Source organism: Nicotiana sylvestris, chromosome 3 (genome assembly GCF_000393655.2).
Source record: "Nicotiana sylvestris chromosome 3, ASM39365v2, whole genome shotgun sequence".
Taxonomy (NCBI): domain Eukaryota; kingdom Viridiplantae; phylum Streptophyta; class Magnoliopsida; order Solanales; family Solanaceae; genus Nicotiana; species Nicotiana sylvestris.
Window position 1 is genome coordinate 101,522,127 of NC_091059.1, and position 10,403 is coordinate 101,532,529.

The window sequence follows — 10,403 nt, forward strand, 5'->3', positions numbered from 1 at the left end:
TAGTTCCCCAGGTTCAGGTTCCGGTGGTTCAGCCAGCAGTGGCAGTTCAGTCAGGTACAGCGGCTCAGACCAGCGATGGTGCGGCTATGTCCGCCGATGCTATTTGGAGATTGGATCGATTCACCAAGCTATTCACTACCACATTCAGTGGTGCTTCTTCAGAGGATCCCTAGGATTTCTTATATAGCTGCTACGAGGTTCTTCGGAACATGGGTATTGTTGAGACCAATGGAGTTGATTTTGCCACCTTTCGTCTATCTGGATCCGCCTAGACTTGGTGGAGGGACTATTGCTTAGCCAGACCAGCAGGGTCACCGTCTTTGACTTGGGACCAGTTTGCAGAGTTGTTTTTGGAGAAGTTTCTCCCAGTCACTTAGAGGGAGGCTCTTCGTAGGCAGTTTGAGCGCCTCCGGCAGAGTTCCATGACTGTTACCCAGTGTGAGACCAGGTTCATCGATTTAGCTCGCCATGCTCTCATCATACTTCCCACCGAGAGAGAGAGGGTGAGAAGGTTTATTGATGGTCTTATTCTACCGATTCGTCTTCAGATGGCCAAGGAGGCCGGGAGCGAGACCACATTTCAGGAGGCGGCCAATGTGGCCCGTAGAGTTGAGATGGTTCTATCACAGGGAGGTGGCCATGGGTCGGATAAGAGGCCCTGTCATTCAGGCAGATTCAGTGGTACCTCGTTTGGAGGTAGAGATTCGTATGGTAGAGGCCATCCTCCTAGGCCCTTTCAGTCAGCACTCCAGGTATCACATGGTCTCTCAGGTGGTCGTGGCTCTCAGACGCATTATTTGGATCAGCAGGCCTTCAATGCACCACCACCTCCCATCAGTGCACCACCGCTTCAGAGTTTCCGAGGTGGTCATTCAGGGAGACAGGGTCAGCAGTCTCAGAAGCCGAGGACTTGTTACACTCTTGGTGATATGGGTCACATCGCCAGGTTTTGCCCTCGAGCTTCGGGTAGTTCTTAGTAGCAAGGTCCTTGTCCTATGATTCAGGCACCAATTGCTCTATAGCCTGCCCAGCCAGCTAGAGGCGGGGGTATAGGACATAGAGGTGGAGGTAGAGGTCATAGAGGTGGAGCTCAGACCGCTAGAGGTAGGGGTCAGCCAGCAGTCGATCGTCCCAGGGATGTGATTCAGGGAGGTGGGGCAGCCCCGATGTTATGCTTTGCCAGCCAAGCCAGAGGCTGAGTCATCCGATGTTGTTATTACAGGTACTATTTTGGTCTGTGATAGAGATGCTTCAGTGCTATTTGACCCTGGATCTACATATTCATATGTGTCGACCTATTTTACACCCTACCTGGTTATGCCTAGTGAGGCCTTGAGTATTCCTGTGTATGTATCTACCCCCGTGGGTGATTCTATAGTGGTTGATCGGGTTTATCATTCCTGTGTTGTAGTATTTAGGAGACTTGAGACTCGTGTTGATTTGTTGCTCTTAGATATGGTGGATTTCGACGTTATATTAGGGATGGATTGGTTGTCCCCGTATCATGCGATCTTGGATTGTCTTGCCAAGACTGTGACTTTAGCCTTACCGAATTTGCCCCATTTAGAGTGGAGAGGGACTCCTGGTCATTCTACCCACAGTGTTATTTCGTATGTGAAGGCTCGGCGTATGGTCGAGAAGGGGTGTTTGGCCTACTTGGCTTATGTTCATGATTCCAGTGCTGAGATTCCCTCTATTGATTTTATGCCCGTGGTTCGTGAGTTTCCTGAGGTTTTCCCATCAGACTTGCCAGGGATGCCACCCAATAGGGATATTGACTTTTTGCATCGATTTGGCTCCGGGCACTCAGCCCATTTCTATTCCGCCATATCGCATGGCTCTGCCAGAGTTGAAAGAGTTGAAAGAGCATTTGCAAGATTTGCTTGAGAAGGGTTTCATTAGACCCAGCATATCGCCTTGGGGTGCGTCCGTTCTGTTTGTAAAGAAAAAGGATGGCTTGATGAGAATGTGCATTGATTACCGGTAATTGAACAAGGTTACAATTAAAAATAAGTATCCACTGCCAAGGATTGATGATTTGTTCGATCAGTTTCAGGGTGCCAAGGTATTTTCAAAGATTGACTTGAGATTTGGCTACCATCAGTTGAGGATTAGGGCATCTGATGTCCCTAAGACAGCATTCCGCACTCGGTACGGGCATTATGAGTTCTTGGTTATGTCATTTGGGTTGACCAATGCCCCAGCAACCTTTATGGATTTGATGAACCGAGTGTTCAGGCCTTATTTGGACTCGTTCGTAATAGTCTTCATTGATTATATTTTGATATATTCCCGTAGACGGGAAGAGCACAAGCAACATCTTAGAGTAGTTCTTCAGACCTTGAGGGATAGTTAGTTATATGCTAAGTTCTCGAAGTGCGAGTTCTGGTTGAGCTCAGTTGCATTTCTGGGTCATGTCGTATTAGCAAAGGGTATTCAGGTTGATCCAAAGAAGATTGAGGCAGTCAAGAACTGGCCTAGACCAGCATCATCCACAGAGATTCGAAGTTTCTTGGGGTTAGCAGGTTACTATCGTCGGTTCGTGGAGGGGTTCTCATCTATTGCAGCCCCGATGACCAAGTTGATTCAGAAGGGAGCCCAGTTCAGATGGTCGGACGAGTGTGAGACGAGCTTTCAGAAGCTCAAGACAGCTTTAACGACGGCACCAGTATTGGTTTTGCCCACAGGTACAGGGCCTTATACAGTCTATTGTGATACATCTCGTATTGGACTTGGTGCAGTGTTGATGCAGGATGGCAAGGTCATTGCCTATGCTTCGAGACAGTTGAAGGTTCATGAGAAGAACTATCCAGTGCATGATTTGGAGTTGGCAGTCATTGTTCACGCATTAAAGATTTGGAGGCACTATCTCTATGGTGTGGCGTGTGAGGTGTTCACGGATCATAAGAGTCTTCAGTATTTGTTCAAGAAAAAGGAGTTGAATTTGAGGCAGAGGAGGTGGTTGGAGTTGTTAAAAGATTATGACATCACTATCCTATATCACCCTGGAAAGGCCAATGTGGTGGCCGATGTCTTGAGTAGAAAGTCAGCCAGTATGGGTAGTCTTGCTTATATTCCGGTCGGCGAGAGACCGCTTGCTTTGGATGTTCATGCCTTGGCCAATCAGTTAGTGAGGTTGGATATTTCTGAGCCTAGTAGAGTATTAGCTTGCACGGTCGCTCGTTCTTCGTTATTAGAGTGTATCCGTGATCGACAGTTTGATGATCCCCATTTGTGTGTCCTTAGGGACACGGTACAGCGTGGAGGTGCCAAGCAGGTTACCTTAGATGCTGATGGAGTTTTGAGATTGCAGGGTCGAGTTTGTGTGCCTAATGTGGATGGGCTTCGAGAGTTGATTTTAGAGGAGGCCCATAGTTCCCGGTATTCTATTCACCCGGGCGCCGTAAAGATGTATCAGGATCTGAGGCAACACTATTGGTGGCGTAGAATAAAGAAAGATATAGTTGCATATGTGGCTCGATGTTTGAATTGTCAGTAGGTTAAGTATGAGCATCAGAGGCCTGATGGTTTATTTTAGAGGATTGAGCTTCCCGAGTGGAAGTGGGAGCAGATCACTATGACTTCGTTGTTGGGCTCCTGCAGACTCGAAGGAAGTTCGACGTAGTTTGGGTCATTGTTGATAGGCTGACCAAGTCAGCGCATTTCATTCATATGGCAGTCTCCTATTCATCCGAGAGGTTAGCCGAGATCTATATCCGAGAGTTTGTTCGCCTTCATGGTGTGCCTGTATCTATCATCTCGGACCGAGGTACGCAGTTTACCCGCTTTTCTGAAAAGCAGTCCAACGAGAGTTAGGCACCCAGGTTGAGTTGAGTACAGCATTTCATCCTCAGATGGACGGGCAGTTCGAGCGGACTATTCAGATATTGGAGGATATGCTCTGAGCTTGTGTCATTGACTTTGGAGGTTCGTGGGATCAGTTCTTGCCTTTAGTAGAGTTTGCCTACAATAACAGCTACTAGTCGAGTATCCCGATGGCTCCTTATGAGGCTTTGTATGGTAGGCGATGTCGATCTCTGATTGGATGGTTTGATCCGGGAGAGGCTCGGTTGTTAGGTACAGATTTGGTTCAGGAGGCTTTGGACAAGGTCAGTATCATTCAGGATAGGCTTCGTACAGCTCAGTCCAGGCAAAAGAGCCATGCAGATCGAAAGGTTCGAGATGTGGCTTTCATGGTTGGGGAGCGGGTATTGCTCCGAGTGTCGCCTATGAAGGGCATGATGAGATTTGGGAAGAAGGGCAAGCTTAGCCCTAGGTTCATTGGTCCATTTGAGATTCTGGATCGAGTGGGAGAGGTGGCTTATAGACTTGCATTGCCACCGAGCTTATCAGCCATACACCTAGTGTTTCATGTGTCCATGCTTCGGAAATATCACGGTGATCCATCCCACGTGTTAGATTTCAGCACTGTCCAGTTGGACAAGGACTTATCTTATGAGGAGGAGCCGGTAGCTATTCTAGACCGGCAGGTCCGCCAGTTGAGGTCGAAGAGTTTTCCTTCGGTTCGTGTTTAGTGGAGAGGTCAGCCTCCTGAGGCATCAACCTGGGAGTCCGAGTTCGATATGCGGGACCGTTATCCTCACCTTTTCCCCGACTCAGGTACTTCCTCCTTATGTCCGTTCGAGAACGAACGGTTGTTTTAGAGGTGGAGAATGTGACAACCCAAAGGGTCATCACCTATTTTCTCCCTTTTTTTCGTGCTTCCGAGGCCTTGAAAACCTCATTTTAAGTTGCCTCGATTTGCGTGCGCAGTCCGGGCGCGTAGTCGGAAAGATTATATGTGAAATTCTGTGAAAAATGCTAAAATTTGGTATTAAAATAAGTAAAGTTCACTTTAATCAACATTTTGGGTAAACAGGCCCGGACCCGTGATTTGACGGTCTCGGAGGGTCCGTAGAAAAATATGGGACTCGGGCGTATGCCCGGAATCAAAATTCGAGGTCCCGAGCCCGAGAAATGAATTTTTAAAAGAAATTATTTTTCTGAAATTAATTTGGAAATTTGAAATGAAAATGGATTAGAAAGTATTGGTATCGGGCCCGTATTTTGGTTCTGGCGCCCGGTACAGGTCTCATATGTGGTTTAAGCGCTTCTTATGAAATTTGGTTGAAATCGGACGTCATTTGACGTGTTTCGGACCTAAAACTCTAAGTTTGAAAGTTTATGAAATTTGATGAAAAAGTGATGATTTTGAGGTTTGATTCCTCGTTTATGATGTTATTTTGGCGATTTAATCGCATGGTTAAGTTCGTAGGAGGTTGTTGAGTTAGCGTGTGAGTTTGGTTAGGAGCCCCGAGGGCTCGAGAGTGTTTCAGAAGTGTTTTGGAGTGGTTTTAGCCTTAGAGATGTTGCAGAATCTGCTGTCTGCTGTTGCCTAGTTCTTTGTTCTATGCGATCGCATAGCTATATCCGCGATCGCATAGTGTAAATTTTAAGCAGTTCAATTTGTTCTATGCGATCGCATAGTGTGTTAGCCCAGCCTTCACTATTTTACTCTATGCGATCGCATTGCCTTGTCTGCGATTGCATATCCCAGCCCCATTTACTCTATGCGATCGCATTCCCTCTTCCGCGATCGCATAGAGCAAATTTCACCCAGTTAAATTTTTAAAACTTCAGAAACAGTAGCTACGGGATTTTCATAAAAACACACGAGCTCTTTCTTCTCCAAGGTCCTTAGGCGTCTATTGAAGCTCTCTTTCACCAATACTTCTTTAGTTAGTAAATTTCAACTCGTTTTCTTCATTTTCCATCAATGTCTATTGAATTCCTAAGCCTAAAACATGTAATTTAGAGTAGAAATTAGGGGTTTTGGGTAGAGTTAGGTTTTTGGGAATTTTGAGTGATTCAACCTCAATTTGGGGTCGGATCTTAAAATAAATTATATATTTGAACTCGTGGGGTTATGGGTAATCGGGTTTTGGTCCGAGCCTCGTGTTTGGACCATGTGGGCCCGGGGGTCGAATTTTGGTATTTTTGGAAGAATGCTAGGAACTTCATATCTAAGCTATGGGATTTCGTTATCGAGTCTTTATTGATATTATTGAATTAATTATGCCTAGATATCGTTGTTTCGGAGTCGGATTATAAAGGAAAGGCGGTATTTGAGGGTTGATTGCTATTCTTTGGACCGAGGTAAGTGTTTGTTCTAACTTTGGCTTGAGGGAATAGGATTAGAGTGTTGTTTGCTATTTGCTAATTGTTGAGTACGGTGTATAGGCATGGTGACGAGTATCTATACACCGGAGTCTAGCATGACCGTGAGTCTTATTTGTGTTTATTCGTATTTTGTGATACCTCTTCCTTGTTAAATAGATAAATTTCATATAATGTGAAGAGTTTGAGGAATAATTATGATTTGTACATTTTTGGAGCATTGGATCGAGTATATCGTAAAGCGTGAAAGTATATGAAATAATTGAACCCCTTTGGAGCGTTGGCTCAGGTGGTAAAGCGAGATAAGAGGTAAAAAGTGAAAGAAAGAGAAAGAATTATTGAATTGCTCCCTTGCCGGGATGCTTGTTGCTTTGTTGACTATCTCCCTTGCCGGGATGCTAAGATTATTGATATTGTTCCTTTGTCGGGTTTTAACTGCTTAAATTGTGCTCTCTTGCCCGGTGTTAGCTGTTTATTTGTATTCCCTTGCCGGGATTTCTATCATTATTTGTCTACTCCCTTGCCCCTTCTTTGTGATTGTTGCTTGGGTGAGGAAGAGTGATAAAACACGAAGGGTGATGTCGTGCATTGTTTGCTATTGTGAGGAAAGAGTGTAAAGCACGAAGTGTGATGTCGTGCCGCACGATGTACCATTTTGTGCCGATTTTATTGATTATATGGTGAGGAAAGAGAGTAAAAGTACGAAGGGTGATACCGTGCATATTTTATTTATATGATTGCTTTGGTGAGGACGAGAGTAAAAGCACGAAGGGTGATACTGTGCATTTGTTGCTTTCTGAATTCTTTGTTGATATCCGAGTTATGTTGTTTCTTTCATTACTTGTTCTTATTTGATTTACTTCGAGGTTATAAATTTCCTTACCCTGTTTGCCTTGTGATTGTTGTTTGGATGAGGAAGAGCGTAAAGCACGAAGGGTGATGCCGTGTATTATTTTGGTGAGAACGAGAGTAAAAGCACGAAGGGTGATGCCGTGTATTGTTTTGGTGAGAACGAGAGTAAAAGCACGAATGGTGATGCCGTGCAAATTGTTGATATTTGATTCTTGTTGCCATTCTGGCTTGGTTACTCTTTCTGTTATTGAGGATTTTTATTTGAAATTGTTAGCTCTCCATAGCATGCTTCCCCCCTCTTAGCTGTTTAAATTCTGTATATTTCCTTTTATTGTATATATCTGCACAAGTTGTTTTTGGTAAGTCCTGTCTAGCCTCGTCACTACTTCGCCGGGGTTAGGCCAGGCACTTACCAGCACATTGGGTCGGTTGTGCTGATGCTACACTCTGTGCATCTTTTTTGCACAGATCTAGGAGCAGCTTTTGGACCTCAGCAGTAGGATTTGATCGGGAGCTGACTTCAGTCCAGAGACACCGAGGTAGCCTTGCTGACGTCCGCAGGCCCGGAGTCTCTCTCTCTCTTTATTCAGTTTGTTATCTTTTGTACCGAAACAAACAGTTTAAAATTTTCTTTCAGGCAATTGTATTTAGTAAATCTTAGAAGTTCGTGAGCATTGTGACACCAATCTTGGGTAGAGGATTATGTTAAACTTTCCGTATTTCTATTCAGTTTCTATATAAATTAAGACTTCCACTTTTATTTAATTGTCTCGTTTTATTTATATTGTTGTGAATGTTATCAGAAATGTTGTAATACTTGGCTGGCCTAGCTCCAATAGTAGGCGCCATCACGACTCCCGATGGTGGAAAATCCGGGTCGTGACATTAATGTCTTACTGTAAAGTAGAAACTATATCTAGATTGTCATGTCTAATTTAGTTATTGACATAGGAAGCTATGTGGAAGCTATGACCTTTGGTCATTGGCATAGGAATTATGAAATGCTAGTTTGAAGCTTAGAGTTCCCAGTTTCAGCAACTAGACCCTACTGTTGAATCCAGATATTGATATGAATTCTTATCAATCAAATGTTAAATCCCTTTTGAACGGGTTTTGTGAGTCTTTGAAATAAGTCTTAAAGAAACCAAACAATCAGTATAGTATGAATAGCTTTATACTATTACTATGCTAACCAATCTAGATAAATCTTCTAATTGTTCTTTGTGAAAATTAGGTCTTTCCGAAATGAGGATATGAGGATGTCAAGATACTTTAATCTAAGCTTAAGTATGAAGTAAAAAACTGGCTCAAACATCTATAATCAGCCCAAATATCATACGTCTACACTATAATCATTCCAAACTCCTCGAAAGATAATAGTGAACCTATGAGTGTATTCACAAAGATATACTGATACTTATAGGAGAAGTCAAATAGATGTGAGGGATTCATATAATGTTCTATGAAAAGCAAATGACAAAATAAATGCAACTGATAATTTTAGCAGGGGAAAGGAACAAAGACATGAACTTATAAGATTCATATTTTAAATTTTTTGGTTTAGAGAGTTACTCTTCTTCTCATTTCGATGCCATAGTAGCAATAGATGGAAGTGGAGATTTCAAGTCCATAATAGAAGCATTACAAGCAGCTCCTAATGACAGTGAAACAAGATACAACATCAAGATTAAACAGGGAATCTATAATGAATATGTTTTTATTGATAAACATAAAACTAACATTACATTCATTGGTGATGGAGTGGATCTCACGATTATAACAGGATCTAAACGTAATGGCACTGGCTTCAAAACTAACGAGACTGCAACTGTAGGTCAGTTGGCTAATGACCTCTCTCATTTTAAAAAGAAATAATCTTTAGAAGGGGAAAGGAACAAAGACATGAACTTATAAGATTCTTATTTCAATTTTTTTTTAGAGTAGACCAACAAGAAAACAGTGTTTAATATGCAATCTATAGCAGGGGAAATGAAGATAGGCATAAACTTATCAGTCAGAAACATAATTTAACATGCAATCCCCCAAATAGCACTTTCTAGTAAACTTCTAAAATAGAAGTGCACCAGTATAACAGCTTAGAATTTAGAGCACCTCGCTAATCCAACCAAACAAAAGAACATATGCGAACAACTTTCGACACTTATAACACCCTTAGGTTCATCTTTAGCTTATCAAGTGATGGCTGAAAAGCCTGAAGTTCCTCTAAAGAAATCATGCCCCCTGATCCTAAATAAACTTTAATGCCTGAAGTTCCTCTAAAAAAATTCCTTTTAGGGTATGGAGGGACCATTGTATTGCATAGTGACTTATCTATGAAAATGCACACCAGATAACCTTATCCACTTAAAATGATTTTCAAACATAATTATTTATTTCCCTATGTCTTTCCTTTTCTGATTTTTCCTTCTAGTTAGTACTCTAGCTTTTATTACAGCCCTCCAAATCCTACTATTTAAACTGTCATTATTTCACAATCAACTACCTTGAGTGGATGCCATAATTTTCTTCAAGCTTAAAAGCCACAATGGAGGCTGCTACTCCATTGTACCACTTCATTTCTTCACATCAACTAATCACCCAAAAGCAACCCAGAAAATATTCCACAAATTTTGTCCTTGTAAATGTAGCAGAAACACTTTCTAAAACTTCACCCTCCACTTCAATTTATATAATCCAATACCCAAACTTACTTAGTATGTCTCAACGCCTCAATTCACCAAATAAGACTGAAAGCTTAACTTCCAAAGTACCTACACTTTTAAACTAATAAATTAATATGAAAACAGAGTTTCAAACTACAATAAACCGTAGATTTAGTTTCCATTAAAGGTGACTTCTGTCTTAAACATCAGATTTGCGAGAGGGCAAACACACAAAAGCACGCCTCGAGTTTCGCCTCTGGATATGAACATCTATTGTGAGCTAAATATGCCCTATTAGCTCTACTGGACTTATTCAAGAGGTATAGACGTACACAAATTCAGCTCAAAACCTCACTTACTAATTCAGATGCGGCCTCATCAACAGTTCAGCGAACTGAGTTTCGAATACAGATATTCTTTGCATTTAAATGAAATATGTAACAACTTGAATCATAAATAAATAGCAATTAGCCAGTTACTACAAAAACACAACAATAACAATATGAGAACAACGATTCAATCTTTATACTTTCTTTTCCAATCATAGAATTAGTTTAGAAGATAAATTGGAGCAGAGAAACCTAAATCAAATCACATGCAGAAACTGCTGAAATTCAAATATTAGGAAAATATAATCAGAACCCTAGAGGAATTAAAATCGGATGTAAACAGATTAGGAAGGAGAGGGAAGAGAGCTCCAATTCGAGTTGT